Here is a 20,384-nt window from a genome sequence, read left to right as displayed (position 1 = left end):
TGCAACAATTCCTACTAATAAGGTCTGCTGGAGAGGAATAGACTATAGTTTACATCTTAGATCCTATACTATTTAGGATTAACACAAATGTTGGTATGAGATTGAGTCTATGGGTGGTAACAACAGTAAAATTATTATGAAGAGATGGGGTGGCTAAAGGGAGGGGAAATTTGTGAAGACTACAAAAAAAGACAGAAGTCATGTTTTAGAAAGATCAGTCTAAATGAGAAATGCAAAGTATTCTATAGGAGAGAAAGCTTAGGCTTAGGGGAGCCAAATTTATACACTGGAACATTACAGAAGTTGAGAAGAGGGTGATGAACGTAACAAAAACTACAGGTATGAATACAAAGTCTTGCAAGTATCCAATTGAGAGTTTGGGGATAGATGAGTTACTATATAATTTACCATCCAAATCAAGCCATATTGGGAGTGAAACGTGGTAATACTAATTAGTTAGGCCAAGACAACAGAAGTAAATGGGGGCTTGTCCCAGGCAAACTAAGACATTTGGTCACCCTGGGTATGGGATGAAAGTACCAGAAGGATTCTCAGGTTGGCTCAGCTCATGGGAAACTCCAATCCAGCATACAGGGAAGTAGCATTTGGCATTCACTCACCCTTTGTATGATGTGGGATTACAGAGGTGTTAAATCACCTAAGTATGTGTTATTTCCTTACTTTTCAGACCCAGGTGAGGTTATAAATACAACTTCCACCCAGGTCTCAGAGGCAGTGCTCTGAGGGAATGTCTAAGCCCTGTGGGGAGACTGTGTGTGTGGTTCAGCTGATGCCTGGATTGGGTCCCAGGCCACAGCCAGTGCTAACCTCCAGACATGAGAAAATGATTCCTCAGCACTGTCACACTGCAACCGTATGAGAGATTCCAAGCAAGAACTGCCTAACCCAGGCAAATCCCAGAAATGCAAGGGATAGTCATAGTCATATATTATTGTTTTGTAAGTTTTGATGTGTGTGAGATGATATGTTATATAGCAAAGATCACTGGAACAGATGGTAACCATTCTTCCACCAAAAATAATTCCACGACTGATATCTTCCCGAAATTCTAGATATTATCTTGGCATGTAAGCAGGTATAATAACATTAAAGTTCATGATAAGTCTTACAGTAAAGAAAGCCTGTATGTCATAACTAGTGCATTCAATGACCACCTCTATTCCACATTTTTGGCAGAAACAGCTCTTAATATTTAAAAATATTTTCACAGAGAATATTGAAAAATCCTAGAAAAGCTCTCTATTTCTACTTGGTATTGCAGATTGTTACTGAAATATCTCATTAGGGACTAAATTTATGCTTTTTTAAAAATAATATTTATTTTGTTATATTAGTCACCATACAGTACATCCCCAGTTCTTGATGCAATGTTCCCTGATTCATTACTTGCATATAACACTCAGTGCACCATGCAATATGTTCCCTCCTTAATACCCATCACCAGCCTATCCCAATCCCCCCACCCCCTCCCCTCTGAAGCCCTCAGTTTTTTTCCCAGAGCCCACAGGCTTTTATGTGCATTGCTATCTTTCTAATTTTGCCAAAATAGATACTGTGCAGCTGAATAAAAGCTTTTGCTCCAATTCATCAAATGTCCTTAATGGACCAGTAAAGATCTTCATTTCAAGAATGGGGTAGGGGCACCTGGGTGGCTCAGTTGGTTAAGCATCCAACTCTTGATTGGATGCTTAGCCTCAGGACATGATCTCATGTTCATGGGGTTGAGCCCTGCATCAGGCTCGGAGCTCAGCACAGAGTCTGATTGAGATTTTCTCTCTCCTTCTGTCCCCCCCCCCCCACTTGGTGCTCTCTCTTAAACAAACAAATAAATAAGTGAGTAAAATCTTTTTTAAAAATGGGCTAGACAGAACCCAAGGTTGATAGCATAGATTACTAGGTGGAACTGAATAAAACTCAAGTTTCTGGGCAGACTAAACTCAAATTATCCACCTGGATGTTTCCTGAGTCTCTAGCTCTGATCTCAGAATGCCATCTGTAGTTTATCAGAAGTAAAGATTAGCAGGCTGAAACAATGTTAGAACAGCATTAATGAGAACAGAACCATGATTAATATGTATGTAGGGTCTTTGGAGAAGACGGTGAGCAATACACAATTCACTCTGATATGGAGCATTTAAAAAATATTTATCTATTTGAGAGAGAGAAAGAGCACAAGCAGGGGGAGGGGCAGAGGAACAAGCAGGCTCCCTGCTGAGTGAGGAGCTGAACACCTGGGCTCCATCCCAGGACCCTGAGATCATGACCTGAGCTGAGGTCAGATGCTTAACCAACAGCCACCCATGTGCCCCTCTAATATCAAGCTTTAACGAGAAATGATAAAGAGAAGTATAAATTAGTCATGACTCATTTTGTAATCTGGTACAGGCCGCACCCTCTTACGTGAAATACAGCAAGCCCTGTCCCTCTTTTCCGTACACAACTGGTGAGAACAGATGGCTTTGGAGAAATCTGTTTTGTAAGATGAGCTTCTGAACTGTCTAATGTACTTTTTTTACACAAGCCTTACCTCTCTAAACACAAGGCCTTCAAATCCTTTATTTATCACACTGTTAGGAGATGCCAACTCCTCTCATTCTACGCTGACAAATCTCATGCCCTGGCCCTGGTCCATTTCTGCCTAAATTAACAAATGAAAAATGCTAAAACTGGAGCAGGAGTTTGAAGGGAAAAAAAAAAAAGCTCTTGATTGAGAGGTAGGAGATCTGAGTTTATTTTCTTTTTTGGCATTAACTGATGGTGGTTTTGTTTTTGTTTTTTTTTTTTAAAGTAACTTGGCCTCACTGACCTCAGCTTTCTTAGGAAAATAAGTGGGTTTGGCTCAAAGGCTTCCTAGGGATTCTTCCCACCAAACTAGTTATTCAATCACTCAGATCCCTGATAACATTCAGCAGCACCTCTGTTGGGGTTAAAAAGGGTGTGTTGTAGAAAGCAGGTTTGATTTTCACAGCTCAGTTTTTCCCTTGCCTGGTTCTATTTTCTCCCTCTCCTCCACTGATTTCCAATTGTCTTCTCACCACACACATTATCAGCTAACTTTGCTTCAGCTAGTATCCTTAGGCTTTCTGCCCCTTTTACCTTTCATTAGTTCTAAATTCTAATGTCCTCTCCTCATTTCCTCACTGTCTTCTCTCTCTCAGCCCTCAATCTTGTATCCAGGTTATTAGCAATCACTAGAACTGTTGCTTATGTCTTCAGCCTGCCACTTAACTGTTTCTGTTCCTGTACAAGACTTTGAAATATTGTACCTTCATGATTGATTCTAACATCTGCTGAAAATTGACCCTCACTTGTTCTCACTTTAATGAGGGTTGTTTACTAAAATAAATAGAGAAGTATTAATCAAGAAGGTCAAGAACATGAATTAAGATCATTTGGGGACCATTTGCAAAGTTTTGATAGGTAAACTGATGATGTATTTCCTTAGGTCTCTGGGTCAGTAATTTCATTAGGACTTGTTTACATACATAGGGAGTTTTCATCTGCAGATCAATGCTCCTCCTCATCTGCTTTTCTGCTATAAATTTCCTTATTCCCTGCCACTCAGCTTATTTCCTAGGAACAAGCAATAACAATGTAAAAACTCATAGAGCTCCTTGGATTCTGTGGTTCCTGTTTCATTCTATTTATTCTTCTGCTCTGGTGTCATTCACAAGGTATCACTACTTCCTGATAAATACTTTTCCTACAGTAAACATGTTCTAAGGTGTGCACCCAGCAGCTAAGGCATGTCAAGCAACTCTGGCAATAATTCATGAGGAAATGCACGCTTCAGACTTTTGAGATTGCTTCTGGAAGTTTCTGTGATACATGAAGATAGTTCAAGACAATTGATATACATGAAAACTCTCATCTCCCATTACTGCATTCTCCTTATTTTTCTCCTACAACTATATATTTTTTCTTAGAATTGTACCCTTTTCTTTCAAGTCCTGACATCCCTGGTTATTTTTCCAAATGGAAACTACTTTGGTAAATTTTTTTCTCTACTCTCCTCTGAAAATTTCTCTGTGCTTCCTAGGCCATGGCAATTGTCACCTCACCACTGCTCCGTCTCTCAAGCTCTCTAGTGTGCCTTCCAGAATGAGTTTCATTGTTTATAAAACCTGTATCATTTTGACATCTCTTCACCTCATTCAGTTACTCCAAGGATGGCACACATCTGTTGCTTCTTTGTAAACAATCCTCATTCTATCACTTCCTAGGAATGGAGAAAGCAGGGGTTAGTTTCCGTAAGTTTCCCGCTGACGTTCACATGCTTTATTCTTCTACATGCTGCAAGAATGTCTTTTGCCTTGTAATCAGGCAGATCCCCAAACTACTTCTCTGTATTCACATAGGATTTAGCACACATTTCACAGGCTTTCCTCTTTCAAACCCTAATTTTGGCATCATCCCACATGATTACAATGTTCATGTCATCTGATAGAAAACCTTAGCTTTTTTCTCAGTTTCTGGACATTCAGTTGCATTTATCCTCTCTTCTTATGCCATTTCCAGAAATAACTTTAATCTTGACCTGTTTCCATCACTCTAAAATTCCTTGACTTTGAAAAATTTAAAAGTGTTTTGATTTCTTACTTATTTTATAAAAATAATGTTCACTTTGGAAATTCTGAGAAATCACAAATATATAAAGAAAATACAAATTACCAGTAAGTTCATGATATTGGTAATTTGTATATTATATATGGACCTCTCTATCTATCTATCTATCTATCTATCTATCTATCTCCATCATCATCATCATCATCATCATCTATTTCTCTCTCTATCCATCTATCGTCATCTATTTATCATCTATCATATGTATGACATCTGGCTATTTAGCTATCATCTAGCGATCTAGCTATCTAATTATCTATAATTCTTCCTCTTCACACCACAGCCACACACTAGCACATGTATACTAATATATAGGTATATATACATAATTTTGTCTTTGTCTATGTGAAGTGGCATAGAACCCATTCTGACCCAACCTGCCAGGAATAAGCATGTGCTCTGGAAAATGACTGTGTAGATGAATTTTCAAAATTGTAATGATATGATCCAAGCCAATTTGAGCAAAAAGCACAAAACTTTAGACATATTGCTCTCATAGTCTAAATGGAAGACCTCTTTATCTATAGCTCTTGAATAATTGCCACCAGTGAGACCAGCAGCGGTGCAGCAACTGTCCTGCAGGACATCCGAACTACACTGCGTTCTGTGTATCTCCAGGGGACTTGGAGTGTCTGGAGCAGAAAGATTAGGTCCTTAGGCTCACATTGCCATCTTACACATTTGTCTCATTAGGCAGCTCTCTTTGAATGTTTAAGTGTGGTTCCTTCTTATGCCTTTCTCTTCCTGCTATCCAGACATTTTAAAGAAATACATTTTGGAGGGCAACAGATGCCTCCTAAATTGTTTTATATACCTTCCATAAAACTATTTTAACATTCATGCTTTTTTATTAAATTTGAGAGTAATGTTCCATTGCCTTAATTCTGCACATATTTTCATCAATTCCTAGTTGGTTATTTTATCTATATTCAGCTTGGATGGAAAGATATCCTTCCAATTCTGGTGTTTCCTAATATGCATGTTGATGGAACTGCACTGCAGATTGACGGATCCCAACAACCAACATGTTCCTCAAGTCCCTCACCTAGAGCAGGTTACTTTGCTGTTTTTTTCTTGGAGAAGATCCTTTTCATAATGTGTGTATTTATTTACTAGCTGCCAATATTTTTTAGACGTTTCTTTTTTAAAATTATTTTTATTTTTATTAATTAGTTAATTAGTTAATTTATTTAGAGAGTGGAAGAAGGAGCAGAGGGAGAAGGAGAGAGAATCTCAAGCAGACACTGTGCTGAGTGTGGAGCTTGATGTGGGGCTTGATCTCATGACTCTGAGATCACAACCTGAACTGAAATCAGGAGACTGACACCTAACCAACTGAGCCACCCAGGGACCCCTCTTTAGATGTTTCCATACGTGTAACCCCTTATAATCAGTAATTCCAGTGTAATCCACTTATAAATCCTCACATAAGTGGTCAACTACTATTTGGCAAAGGAATCAAGAATACTCATTGGGGAAAGCTTATCTTCTTCAATAACGAGTGTTGTGAAAACTCGATAATTACATGCAGAAGAATGAAGTTGGACCCTTATCTTATACCAGAAACAAAAAAGTTAACTCAAAAAGGATTAAAGACATGTATAAGACCTGAAACCATTAAACTCCTAGAAGAAAACATAGGGAGCAAGCTCATTAACATTGGTCCTGGTGATGACTTTTTGGATGTGACACCAAAAGCACCTTCAACAAAAGCAAAAATAAATAAGTTGGACTACAGCAAACTAAAAAAAAAAAACCTTCTGCATAGCAAAATAAACAATCAACATTGTTGGTTTGTAACCTCCTCAGGAGCTTCCTGGGTCTAATCAGAAAACTGGCCCCCTGGGGCGCCTGGGTGGCACAGCGGTTAAGCGTCTGCCTTCGGCTCAGGGCGTGATCCCGGCGTTATGGGATCGAGCCCCACATCAGGCTCCTCCGCTATGAGCCTGCTTCTTCCTCTCCCACTCCCCCTGCTTGTGTTCCCTCTCTCACTGGCTGTCTCTATCTCTGTCAAATAAATAAATAAAATCTTTAAAAAAAAAAAAAAGAAAGAAAACTGGCCCCTGAACATGGAGGGCAGGGAGAGATCAAAGAAAGAGGCAGGCCTGTCCATGTGGGTAGGTGGTGGCAGTTTTAAGAAGTAAAGGAAACTTGCATGCAAGACTTGTCTGGGGCAGCAGGTAGACAAATGGATCCTTGCACCAGTCCCCTCCAAATCTTAAAAGTCACCTTTCCAATGACCTCCCCCAACATTCCACCTCTTGCGACCAGCTCCTACAATCTCACATGCTCCCCTCATCCTCAATGGGCCCTGCGTGGTCAGCAATGGGTTTCACTAGCACGGAAGTGGCTCTTTTGATGGCCACCTGGTTGCACTGGAGGCAGCTGCTACAGCCACAAATCAGGCACATATAAAAGAAAACATAGATTAGACCGTGATTCCCAAAATCAGTGACAACTTTTTCCATTCAGAGCCCCATGATCTGAACCACTGATTTATCAAGTCCCCCAAACTGAAGGTCAGGTCATTCAGGGTGTTTACTTGTGTCCTCATGTGATTTAATAAAAAGATACATTAGCAGATTCGTCAGGCATGAACACATAACATTCTGTCTGGATAATGGCACAGATGCCTCTTTGAGAGGGAATAATAAAGTCTTAGGCTCTTATGGAAGATAGCTTTTCTCGTGAGAGGCATTTTGTTGTTCTTTAAGGATCGGTTTTATTGGCTATCAGCTAAGGCTTGTTCAGTGAATTTAGTAAAGGCTTCCACGTGTGCTATAATGTCCTCCAGGCCAATCGAGGAGACAAAGATGGCTGCCAAATGATTGTACTAGTGGAGAGTAGTATCCACCTGGCCTGGAAAAGAGGGAGGGAGGTAGTTTTAGGAACCTGACCTGGTTTTACATACCATACATGTTAGCTGGGGGAGGCACCATTTTCAGGCATAAAGAGATCAATCGGCCGGGGGGTAGGCTATGCCAGACCAGGGCCCCCACCTTCCCCCCCCTCTTACAATGGTGCGTGCTCCATTTCAAGTATAACACATTTTAACAGGTCCATCTTGAAGAAGGACAATGGGATCCTAGTGGAGATTGAGTAGTTCCCCTTCAGCCAGAGATGTGAAGTAACTCACCTGTCTCACCAGGACATCCCATTGTAAATTCCAGTGCGCTCTCAGTAGCATAATATGTTGATCTATGGTGAGAATAAGGGGAATGGCTGTTTCCCACAACTTCCATACTTTCACAGTATTGGGTGCCTTGGCAGGGGTCCCCTGTCTGTCATACGGGGAAACAGGATCTACTAGTTGATCATTCAAATGTATTAAAACTTGGGACAATACTTCAGTCTATCTGGCCAAGGTGGTTTTACGTGTTAATAATTTAATCTACTGCTTTAATTTTCCATTTTTCTTTTCTACCAACCCTTTAGTTCGTGGGCTAATAGGGGAGATGAAACCAACATTCAATGTCATGTTCTTTTGCTCAGACTTGCATGCCATGGCTTTTGAAATGTGTTCCCTAAGGACTGTCTTGTCAGTGACGGTATCCATAGATTTTATTTCATTTTTTTAACCACCTAATGGTAGCAGTCTGGTTTGCACAGTAATAAGGAAAGCTTAGGTTAGTCCAGATGCAGTGTCCACACAAACCAAGGCATATTTAGAAACCTTACTCAGAGGGAGGGGGCCAATATAATCAATTTGCCAACCCCTCATTGGTTGGGAATTCGAGATTCTTTTGGTAGTTTCTTTGGGCACTGTTTAAAACACACAAGACATGCTGCTACTGCATTAACCAAGGGCAACTGGCATCCTTGGCAATATGCCATCTTATTTAGACACCATGGTAGTTGCTCCTTTTATGTACCTAATCTACTGTATCTACTGAAGGGTCAATAGCTAGGGCTCATACCCATGTGAAGCATCCGCTTCCTGATTACCAGAGGCTGTCAGTGTCTTATGAGCTGGGACATGAGGAATATTGAGGTCTGGCTGCCTTAGGCTCTTACAGATGGACACCAATGTTTTTCCACATATCTGGCCCCCACAAGGGCTTATTTATGATCATCCACTCCCATTTTCTATTGTCCAAGCCATAAATAGGGTTAATCCCTTTAGAATAGCCCAACTACCAGTGCAAAGGATAAAGGGCTCATGAGTGATCAGTCTCCAGCCAGACAGCTCTGAGCTCAGCCCACTGACTGCTGTGTGAAAGCTTTTAGCTGGGGGAGTTCCACATATACTGCCAAGGTTTCTTCCCCCTTCTAGAGCTTGGACCACAATTCTAGGGACATTTTTCCCTTATAATGTCTACCACAGGGTCTGACCCATACCTTCTAAATTCATAGACACAATTCACTCAAATAGTGGCCCACACTTAGGAAATGTCCAGAACTTTAATCTACTTTACTAGTATTTTTTGCCTTCTCAAAGGCAGCTTGTTGCTCTGATCCTCAGTCCCACACATGCCCTTTCTTTATCAGGCAGCACAAGGGATGGGGGCACTGTGCCAGGTAGGGATTAAAAGTCTTCTGAAACCCCCAAATCCCTACAGAGGCTTGCACCTCTTTCACATTCTTAAGGGTTGGATGGGCTTGTACCTGATCAATCACAACTTCTGGGACAACACCCATCTTATCTGACCAGATGACTCCCAAAACTTTACAGTGGTGCCTGGGCCTTGAATTTTTCACAGGTTTATTGCCTGGCTTCTCCCTCACAGATGTTCCAGTAAAGCCTTCAGGGTGTCCTGCAACAGAGGCAAGTCTTCACTTGTTAACTTTATACTATCAATGTAATGCGCCCATTTTACTGATGTGGGAAAGGAGAACAAGGATGGGCCGCTAGCTGCCATCCCATGACATATTGTGGAGCTCTGCAGGTAGCCTTGAGGGAGCACTTGAAAGATTTATCACTGTCTCTCCCACATGAAGGCAAATTGATCTTAGTTATCAGAAACCTGTACTTGTCAAAGTTGTTTTCATGAATGTCTGAAGATGAAGCACTGTTGGAGGAACACATTTTTTTGCCAAAGCACCAGAGTAAAACCATAGTTGTCTGCAAATGACCAAAGACTCAAAAATGGCCACAATTGAAGATATGGTGTGAGTTTGTTATAATACAATTGACAAACGAATTTGATTATTTCTGCGACATACATACATACATTTTAAAATTATGACTGACATTATACTAGGAAAAATGAAATGGAATGGGTCCAGCTCGAGGGTCAATTTGTGGTCATGTCTTCTCAATGACCTCTTCCAGCACTCGCTAAAAAACAAAAGGATTAAAAACACAGCTTCTAGCCATCCAAGTCTCTTTTGGACCACGTATGTGCATTTGGTATTTAGTTAGCTGTTGTAGCAGAGTGCATTACAATGAATTGGCAAAGGCACTTCTATAAGCAGTCTGTATTGTAAGAGGCCTCTCTCCCCCCTTCGTTTTCTTAAATCTCTGTGGGCAATGTTTTTGTTATATTCTGGGGTGTTTACATTTCAAAGACAAGAAAAGATTTACAACCTTAAAAGACAGAGAAAGAATGCAAGTTTTCTCTTATGAATTTGGGGGTAATTACTATTTTAATGTTTTCCTTTGTATGAGGGTTCAGAAAGCCTGGGCCATTTCAGCTGTTTCCTCATCAATTACAATACCCTCTTCTTCATTTTCTTCACTTTCTCAGAGGGTCCACCTTTTAGCATTTTAATCCAGCATCATCACAAGTGCCTGGAATTTAAATCCAGGCATTTGGGCCCCTCCTAGCTTTACAAAACAGTACGTTAAGAGCTCTAATTCATTATCCTGCCCTCCCACCTTGTCTGTCAGCCTCCAAACTGGCAGGCTTGTGGACACTTATACATCCTTCTCTAACATTAGCTCATCTTCTAACTTTCTGACCTGAGCTTCAGCCCTCAGTTGGGCATTGGTGGCCGGCTGAACTGCCCACAGTTGAGGTCAACCCACTGCAGCTACCATGTGCTTCCCTCTCCTGCCGCAGTGTGCTATGTACGTGTAGTTCCTCCAACAAATGCACGAGGCCAGCTGGTGTTTGGGGAAGTGCCCCTGTACTCATATGGTAATCCACAAGCATCTAATGTACAGGTCACCCCTCCCCACATAGAGATCAATGGCCAATTTGGGATTGCCCCTGAGGATGCCTTATTCCCATTTCTTTCGTCTCCTGGCAGTCTCGGCAGTTGTTGGTTCATAATCTCTTTGGGAGCTTCTGGTAGAATCTGAAACTGGATCCCAAATGAAGAGGGCAGGGAGAGGCCAGAGAAAGAGGCAGGCCACTCTGTGTTGGTTGGTGGCAGTTTTAAGAAGCATAGGAGGTTTGTCTTGGGTGACAGCAAGACAAAAGGATGCACCTGCCTACCAAATCTTAAGGTTCATGAAGAGGCCTTAACTGGGTTCAGTCATGTGTACCATGCAGGTGTTTTCCACACCATATCACTATCTCAAGGCTATATGTCCTTGGATCAGTCTATGGGATCAGGAAAGGCAAGTGTAACCCATATTCCAAGGACAAGGGAGGGGGTTAGGAGCCTCCAAGAGCCTGGGTTCAGTTCACAGATCAAGTGGCCACAATGATGAGGGAAACAAAGGCAAGAGAAATATAGCTTAAATTAAGTCTCCCTATAACTTATAGTCCACAGATAGATAGCTGAAACATGCAGAATGTGACTTTCCTCAAGGAACTTATGGCTGCCTTAGTGCCTTAAAGTTTATGTTTTATTAAAGATTAAAAGTAACCATATCTTAGCAGCTAGGCCCTCGAGGTCCTGAAAGCATTGCTTCCAAATTCCTTAGAGACTTGCTATCCCTAACCCCCACTAATTAAAATGTCTGTAATCAGTCACTCCTCACAATCCAGTGCAGCTCTTTCTGCCCACAGGTCCTATACCTGTGGTATAATAAAATCACCTTTTTGCACCAAAAACGTCTCAAGAATTCTTTCTTAGCCATTCTCTCACAAACCCAAAACTTCCAACTTTCATCAGCATCATTTTGATGACTCCCCTCAACAAAAACAAAAAGGCAACCTATAGGAGGCATCCGGGTGGCTCAGTTGATCAAGCATCTGACTTGATTTTTGGCTCAGGTCATAATCCCAGGTTTGTGAGATTAAGCCCCAGTTGGGCTTCACGCTGGGCATGGAGTCTGCTTAAGATTCTCCCCCTCTGCCCCTCCATTCTCTCTCTCTCTCTACCTCTCTTAAAAAAAAAAAAAGACAACTTAAGAATGGGAGAAAATAATTACAAATCATATAAGGGGTAATAGCCAAAACATAAGGAACTCATACAACTCAGTAGCAAAACCCACACAATATAATTAAAATGGGCAAAGGACCTGAACAGACATTTTTCAAAGAATACAAATGGCCAAAAAGTACATGAAAATGTACTCTGCATCACTAATCATCAGGGAAATGTAAATCAAAAGGACAAGAAGGTATCACCTCACATTTGTTAGAATGACTATCATCAAAAAACAAGAGATAATAAGTACTGGTGAAAACGTGGAGAAAAGGGAGCCCTTGTACAACAGTCGTGGAAATGTGAATTGGTGTAGCCACTAAGGAAAACAGTATGGAGGTTCCTCAGAAAATTAAAAATAGAACTCTTAGGCCATCCTAGCAATCCTACTTCTAGGTATTTATCCAAAGGAATCAAAATCAGAATCTTGAGACACCTGCACTCCCGTGTTTATTGAAACCTTATTCACAATAGCCAATGTGTGGAAACAACCTAAATGTCCCCGATGGATGAATGGACAAAGAAAATTTTGTATATTCATACGATATAGTAATTTTCAGCCTTAAAAAAGAAGGAAATCCTGCTATTTATGACAACATGGATGGACCTGGAGAAGGTTAAGTAAAATAAGTTAGACACAGAAATACAAATACAGTATAATCTCATTTACATGTAGAATCTAAAATAGTCAAACTTATAGAAGCAGAGAGTAGAATGTTGGTACTGGGGTGGGAGGGAGGGGAAACAGGGAGTTGATAGTCAAAGGGTACAAAATTTCAATTATATAAGGTAAATAAATTATAAAATTATACAAGGTAAATAAATTATAAAAAATCTATAAAGACCAGTGCCCACAACCAACAATACAGTATTATATACTTAAAATTTACTAAGAGAATAGATCTTAAGTCTTCTTACATAAAATAATAATAACAATAATGATGCTAATAATAAAAGGGGGACCTTTCGTGGGTGGTGGTGAGAGTGGAGAGTGAGCCCTGAAGGCCTGGAACACACTGCAAGAGTACAAAGTGGTGGGGTGCTGCCTGCCCACCCCCAGATATGGCACTCCGTCCTCTATTGCAGGCGAATCTTTGTACCTCGTCATGTTGTCACCAAGTCCTGGTTCTGGTACTTTGTGTCTCTGCTGAAGAAGATGAAGTCTGCAGGGGGAATTGTCTACTGTGGACAGGTTTTCAAGAAGTCCCCCTTGCGGGTGAAGAACTTCACGTGGCTACGCTCTGACTCCCCCAGGGGCACCCACACATCTACTGGGAGAGCCCGGACCTGACCACTGCAGGCGCTGTCACCTGGTGCTACTGAAACATGGGCATCCTGCACCGCACCAGGGACCCACTAGATCCAGATCATCAAGGTGGAGGCGATTGCAGACACCAAGTGCCGCAGATCAGCCGTCAAGAGGTTCCACGACTCCGAGATCAAGTTCCTCTGCGCCCCTGAATCCCACATTGTCAGCACCAGCCACGCTTCACCACCACGAGTCCCAACACCTTCTTTTACATGAGCCTCCTTGTTCAAATAAACTCCTCGGGGGAAAAACCAAACCAAACCAAAAAACAGTAGTAATAATAATAAAGAGGGTGGGAGGAAATTTTAGGAGGAGTTAGGTATGTCTAGGGCCTGGATAGTGGTGATGATTTCACAGGTGTATACTTATATCCAAATTCATCAACTTGTGTACATTAAATATGTATATCTTTTCTCAAGTCAATCATGCCTCAATTAAGTGCTTTTAAAAAAAGTCTGCTGATTTAGAGGCGCCTGGGTGGCTCCGTTGGTTAAGTGTCTGCCTTCAGCTCAGGTCATGATCTGCGGGTCCCGGGATCGAGAGGCCCACATCAAGCTTTCTGCTCAGTGGGGAGCCTGATTCTCCCTCTCCCTCTGCCTGAAGCTCTGCCTACTTGTGCTCTCTTTCTCTCTCTGTCAAATAAATAAATAAAATTAAAAAGTCTGCTGATTTAAATGTAAGCCTCATCAAATCACCTTCATAGAAACATCCAGAATATTTGACCAAATATGTGGGCATTATGGCAGCCAAGGTGACACAAAAAATTAACCAACAACATACATGTTATATTCTAAATTTTACTTTCTTCAAACACTTTTCTCTCAGTTCCTTGACATTTAGTTACATTTACTTTCTCTCTTCTTAAGCCACTCTCAGATATGGTTTCGTTCTTGACCTGTTAAGCAGATCTCCATCTACTCAATCCAAAATTAATTGAATATATGAATAATTAGATGGTTTTCATTCATATATGTAGTGTATAACTGAGCACATATTGATAAGAGCATGGGTTAACAACTTTGCTTGGTTAAGTTGTGACAGAAATCAGTAAGATTGCCAAGCTTGTCCTATTTTTTAATCCTATCAACCATACTGAGCACTTCTTATAAACCCGGAGGCATGTGACACAGAACAGAATTTGTAAAATGACTTAGTTATACATAGTAAGTTGGTTAAATGTTACTCTTGTCAAACAATGTTCTTCCATCTAGTTTGTCTGAAAGTAAGAACACAACCATTAGCCTCAGGGTTTTTGTTCCTCCTGGCTTACGTGATCCCACCTGGTGAAAAGATGAAAATATGGGTCTGAGAGACTACCCAAAAAGCATTGACTCAGGAATTGCAATCAGCATTTTGATTTTAATTCTAGGTGTTTATAGTTCATTTTTATTACCCTGCCACATCTTCAGGCATTATTGCCCTTTGTAGAATGGGTTCAGGATTTCTAATCCAGAGAAACTGTTCCTCTTTGTCCTACAAAGGATCACTTGGGGGGTCCTTCTTTGGTATGCAAATGCAGGGCACACATTTTTCTAGTATTAGCGGATTCATATATAACAAGGTCTTTTTTTCTCTCTCTCTTTTTTTGATGGTCAAAAAGTTGCAATACTCATTTGGTATGCAGTAGATCTCTATGGAGAAAGTGATAATTTAAATAAAGAGCCCTGGATTTCCTAGGAAGAAAGAGTCAAATCCCAATCTATATGTCCTGTGATGATTAATTGTATGTGTCAACCTGGCTAGGCCATAGTACCCAGATATTGGTCAAACAATATTCTGTTTCTGTGAAGACATTAAATATTTAGATGAGATTAACACTTAAATCAATAGACTTTAGTAAAGCAGATTACTCACCATAATATGTGTGGCCCTCGTCCAATTTGTTAAAGGCCTTCCTAGAAAAAAAAAAAAAAGAACAACAGAGGGCTGAGAGAGAGGGCATTTTACCAGTAGACTGCTTTCAGACTTTCAGACTTGAGCTAACATCAGCTTTTCTGGATCTCCAGCTGGCTGGCATACCCTGAAGATTGTGGACTTGCCAGCCTCTACAATTGGGTGAGGCAACTTCGGGAAGGTTCCAGGCCTCTGAATGAAATAACAAATGGGAAAAGAAAATTTAAGCTGGACTACTGGGCTTTAGACAAAGATATAAGTTTGATTGAAAAGACTAGGTATAAAGCAGTAGAGAGCTGTTATCCCTTTAGATCTAAGCCTCTCTGGAATAAATGAGCCAGTGTGAACAGCAGCAAAGTCAACATGATTTAAGAACCTTAGTACCCTATTTGGGATACCATCATAGCCTAGGGAGGGTGCAAGGCCTCTAAAAGTACTTCCACAGTATGGACCAGTTTCAGTTCAGTAACAATAAAATTGCAATAACAGACCAATCAGAATCCAATCCTCATTCTATGCCTAATATTTTGGAAGGGTATGCCATTCTTTCAACTGTGTAAAACTGTAAGAGTTATTGAATGATTTTTAGGATATGAGAGGAATATGATGGATTTCCTGCTAATAGTGTGTAATGAGGCTCAAATGAATTACTGAAAACTTTTCTAAAGTTAAAAATATATATCAGAATTCTATGTTAATAAATGAAAAAATTCTTACTACAAAAACTTTTTAAAATCCTTAATCTAAATGTACTCATTTAACAAAAATTCACAAATATTTACACAGTTATAAGTGCTCGGGCTAACTTTCTGAACAATTGCATGCCCTTATGGAACTTAAGGTTCAAGTGGGCGAGAGACAGACTGTAAAAATGAATAAATAATTAAACAAATGCATACTGTAGAATGCTAGTGTTTGATAATTGCAATGGAAGAAAATAAAACAGCAAGGGGATAGGTTGTGCTAAAGAAGAGAAAAATGGAAATTACGGTCAGGTTACCTTTCACTGAGAAGGCGACATTAGACCAAATATTTGAACTAGGTGATCATTCAGGCAGATATCTGAGGGAAGCACATTTTAGGAAAAAGTGACAGTCAAAGTAAATGCTGAGGTAGGCATATTCAAGGAATATTCTGACATATTCAAGGAATATGAAATAATCCAGTGTGGCTAGATTAGAACAAGCAAGAAGATAAGGTCAAAGATCAGAAGGGACAGAAGAATGAATGCAGAGCATCGGACTCCGGATCCTACTCAGTCTGAAAGTCATTGCAATGGATGGAGTTGAGTTTAATAGAGATGGTGAAGATTTTTTAATCACTCTGGATTTTCATGTGTAGGCAGACCACGAGTAAACATAAGAAACCTCCTCTATCCCTGATTATAAATAAGAGGAATGAATAAGATTTCCCTAAGGGAGTTTAACTGTAAAATAAAAACATAATTAATCAAAGCAGATATAAACAGAATACTTCTCAAGGCCGAGGACACGTAAATGTTACTGGAGGTATCTGTGTTGGGGTGCTTAATGCTTACTATTTACCCCACCCACGAAGGAGCAATTCCTGCCCTAGTTACGGGGCTGGCTGAACACACATCCCCCTACGCCAGACAGATGAGATCAGCAACAGTTTGTATCACATATACTCACAGCCCAGGGTTGGTTGATGCCCATGCCATGCATGTTACACCCAAACATCTGAGGATTGCAACTGGGAACAGAGTGAACCAGGGACTGTGAGAGGTAGGCCTGTAGTATCAAGGAGATGAGGTACTCCTCGGTTCCCATGGAAACATGTCGATGGCTTGAGTAATTCTTGTGAGTTGTCAAGGAATTGAAGCCTGCTATTCAGGAGGTAAGCAGGAACTGGGCCTGGGCCTGTAATTAAGACTGGTATTTAACTAGGGGCCCTGGTCCATGGAAACATGGAAAGGGAAACTCGTGTTTAGACTAATCTAGGCCCTCTTGTTTTTTCCCAGATGTCAAGGAATACATAATATTGGATCTTAATTTTATTTTCTTATACTAGATGGAGGGTTGGGGAGAGTGTGGGTCAGCAATGGAACACAGAAATTAAAGGATTAGACATAAAGATGGACAATGTCTGTCCTTGTTCTCTCTGGATGATGAAGTGCTCTTCTAAGTCCTTTGTACTGAGTAAGCCCTTGTCTGCTTGTTAAGTAAGTTGATTATGCAAATGGTGAATCAGTTTGTTTGGACCTAATAAATCTCTGCTGATTACCTACTGCCTTTTGATTTAGATTTTGCATGATGAGAGGAAAGACCACTTTGTATTGTAAGCATACCTTGGAGATATTGTGGGTTCAGTTCCAGAATATTGCAATGCAGTGAATATTGCACTAAAAATGAGTCAAATAAATTTGTTGGTTTTTCAGTGAATACAAAAATGATGTTTACGCCGTACTGTAGTCTATTAAGTGTGCAATAGCTGTATGTCTAAAAAAACAAGGTACAGACTTTCATTTAAAAATACTTTATTGCTAAAAAATGCTAACCATCATTTGAGCTTTCAGCCAGGCATAATCACTGATCACAGATCACCATAACAAATATAATAATAATGAAGAAGTTTGAAATACTGAATGAATTACCAAAATGTAACAGAGACAAGAGAAGCAGGTGGTGTTGGAAAAATGGCATCAATAGGTCTGCTGGATGCAAGGTTGGCACAAACCTTCAATTTGTGAAGTGCAATAAATGTGAATAAACATATCTGCAAAAGGAGATACGCCTGTACAAAGAACCTAATGGAATGTAGCAACCCTTAAACACATAGCTAATAATTCAGTGCCATTGGGTTATTGGCTGATTATAATACTAAGATCTAAGCAAGAAACTAGACTCTTAGGTAAATACAGAACCTGAAAGGTGATAACAAAATCTCTTGGCTTTCTTATGTAAAAATGTATTTACTAAGCTTAAAAGCAAATAGCTTTCTTTCATTTGTGTCAGACTATCTACTTACCACAGGTAGGAATATGATAAGTTAGAATAGGGAAACCTAAGGCTTTAGAGTGGTTTTCGTTTTAAAAGACTAATAGCTATTTCTCTCCCTTTTATTCTAAAATTCAGCTGTTCATGGCTTGTGGTTGAGAGACTCCACTTGATTTTTCATGAGTGATCCCTTCCAACCATTAATTCAGCATGCAAACCCATATTTAGTAGCTACTATTTTCAAAGCACTATTTGGGGTCTTGGGGATACAATTCTGACTAAAACATATCCTAAAGGACAGCTCAGTTTAAGGGAGGGAAGGTCTGTCAATAATTTTGGAAAATATTTTTATTTTTTGCTATTTATTACATAATGTTTAAGTTATAAAAAATTATAGTAACCACTACTTAAAAATCAAGAAATGTAGAAAGAAAAGAGATAAAAACCCTCAACTTCCCAGCACATACAGAAAATCTTCTCCAAATATTTGATTTTTTTCTGTTTTTTTGGTTTTCATTCTGAATAGGTTTATGTTTTATTTAGCTATTGCTTTCCTTTTGCTCTAATATTATAATGTAGAGATTTCCCATAATATTAAAATTCATTGCACAGATAATTTTAAACAACGGTTTAATATTTCATTCAATAAGTATGTAATTGATCTCAGAGTCATCTCCTTTTTTTTCTTTCTTATATATTAATGTATTTTACAATGAGCATGTATTATTTAATATGGTGGGAAAATCCATCATAGAGGAAATTAAAAGACATGCAATAAATTGGCTTTTAAGAACATTTTAAAGGATTAAAATCCTCATTAAAAATGGGCAGTGAATATAAGCAATTTTTAGAGGAAATACGAGTTACCAATAAACAACAGATACTCAGCTTCCCAGCTTATTGAATAGTGCAATTTAAAACAATACCGAATTGGGGTGCCTGGGTGGCTCAGTTGAGCATCTGCCTTCCGCTCAGATCATGATCCCAGGGTCCCGAGATCAATCCCTGTGTCTCGCTCCCTACTCAGTGGGGAGCCTGCTTCTCTCCCTCTCCCTCTGCTCCTCCCCCACTCACTTTCACTCTAAAATAAATTTTTTTTATTTTTTAAATTAAAAAAATTTTTTAAATTATATTATGTTAGTCACCATACAGTACATCCCTGGTTTCTGATGTAAAGTTCAATGATTCATAGCAGCATTGTCCACAATAGCTAAATTGTGGAAGGAACTGAGATGCCCTTCAACAGATGACTGGATTAAGAAGTTGTGGTCCATATATAGGTATTGCATGGTGCACTGGGTGTTATAGCTTTTTCCTTTATAAATAATGTAATTAACATCTTGATGTATAAAACCCATTTTATATTTTAGACAATTTTCATAGAGTAATTCTCAGTGGTGGAATTCTTCTTTTAAAATATAAGCAAATATTCAAAAATGTTGAATTTGACAACTAGTCTGTCTTCTCTTGGAGATTATTTTCAAACTCTAAATTTGTGTTTTTGTTTGCTCTGTTACCGTAAGTAAAGGTAGAGATGTGATTAGATAAAATGTCAATGTGTGTACAATGTGTGTACAGAGCAGAGAGAAGGAATGTATCCAGCCATGTTAAACCTGAGCTCCTCTCATGCTCTTCCGCACACCCTTTAATCACTGGAAGCACTGACTCAGTGCCAACTCTGCAGTTCATTTCTGGGTTCAGGGTAAACAGTAGAGGCAGTGCCTCATTATTTAGTCACCTTATAGTCTATCTTTGTGTTGAAGGAGTGGTATGTCTGTGTCTGTTCCAGAAGCAATTGTAACAGCACAGCGGCTTAAAAATGTTTTAATTAAATCAAAATTTATATTAAAGATCCTATCCTCAATGGTACCAAGATTTGTCACACATGCTTAGAAAAGATCAACTGTTTTTGATATTTCAATGCTGCTTCTTTCTCAAGGTGGTAGTAGAGACGGGTCCCTGCTCATGTAAAAAGAGCCTGGCACATTCTAATCACCCTGTAAGGCTTTGCTCCCTTCTTTCTTCCTCTTAAGAAGACTTTGCATCCTTGGCCTAAGTGGGACCAAGTAGGTGGTAACTGAATTATCTTTTTCTCTCAGTTCCAGTACTAACACCATTTGTTCTTTCTACATGACAGTCTTTGAAATAATTAAATAATTAAATTGGAAAGCAGAAAGACAGTGAGGGGTGAAAAGTGAGGAAAGATATAATCTTCCACATGTGCAATTCCTTTTCTGCCCTTAGTAAATAGAATAAATGGGATTAGAGTCATTATTGTCCTGGGGGTGAAAGAGTTACAGTGAGGTCTTCCTGGTGCTTCA

The 20,384-nt window shown here is 39.7% G+C and overlaps 1 pseudogene; it reads left to right on the top strand.

The window, feature by feature from the left end:
* Positions 1 to 9,295: 9,295 nt before the first annotated feature.
* LOC113270049 (60S ribosomal protein L18a-like) lies at positions 9,296 to 15,442 on the top strand (annotated as a pseudogene).
* Positions 15,443 to 20,384: the final 4,942 nt, after the last annotated feature.

This window comes from Ursus arctos, unplaced genomic scaffold (genome assembly GCF_023065955.2).
Source record: "Ursus arctos isolate Adak ecotype North America unplaced genomic scaffold, UrsArc2.0 scaffold_11, whole genome shotgun sequence".
Taxonomy (NCBI): Eukaryota; Metazoa; Chordata; class Mammalia; order Carnivora; family Ursidae; genus Ursus; species Ursus arctos.
This window is presented reverse-complemented; position numbering and strand designations above follow the sequence as displayed.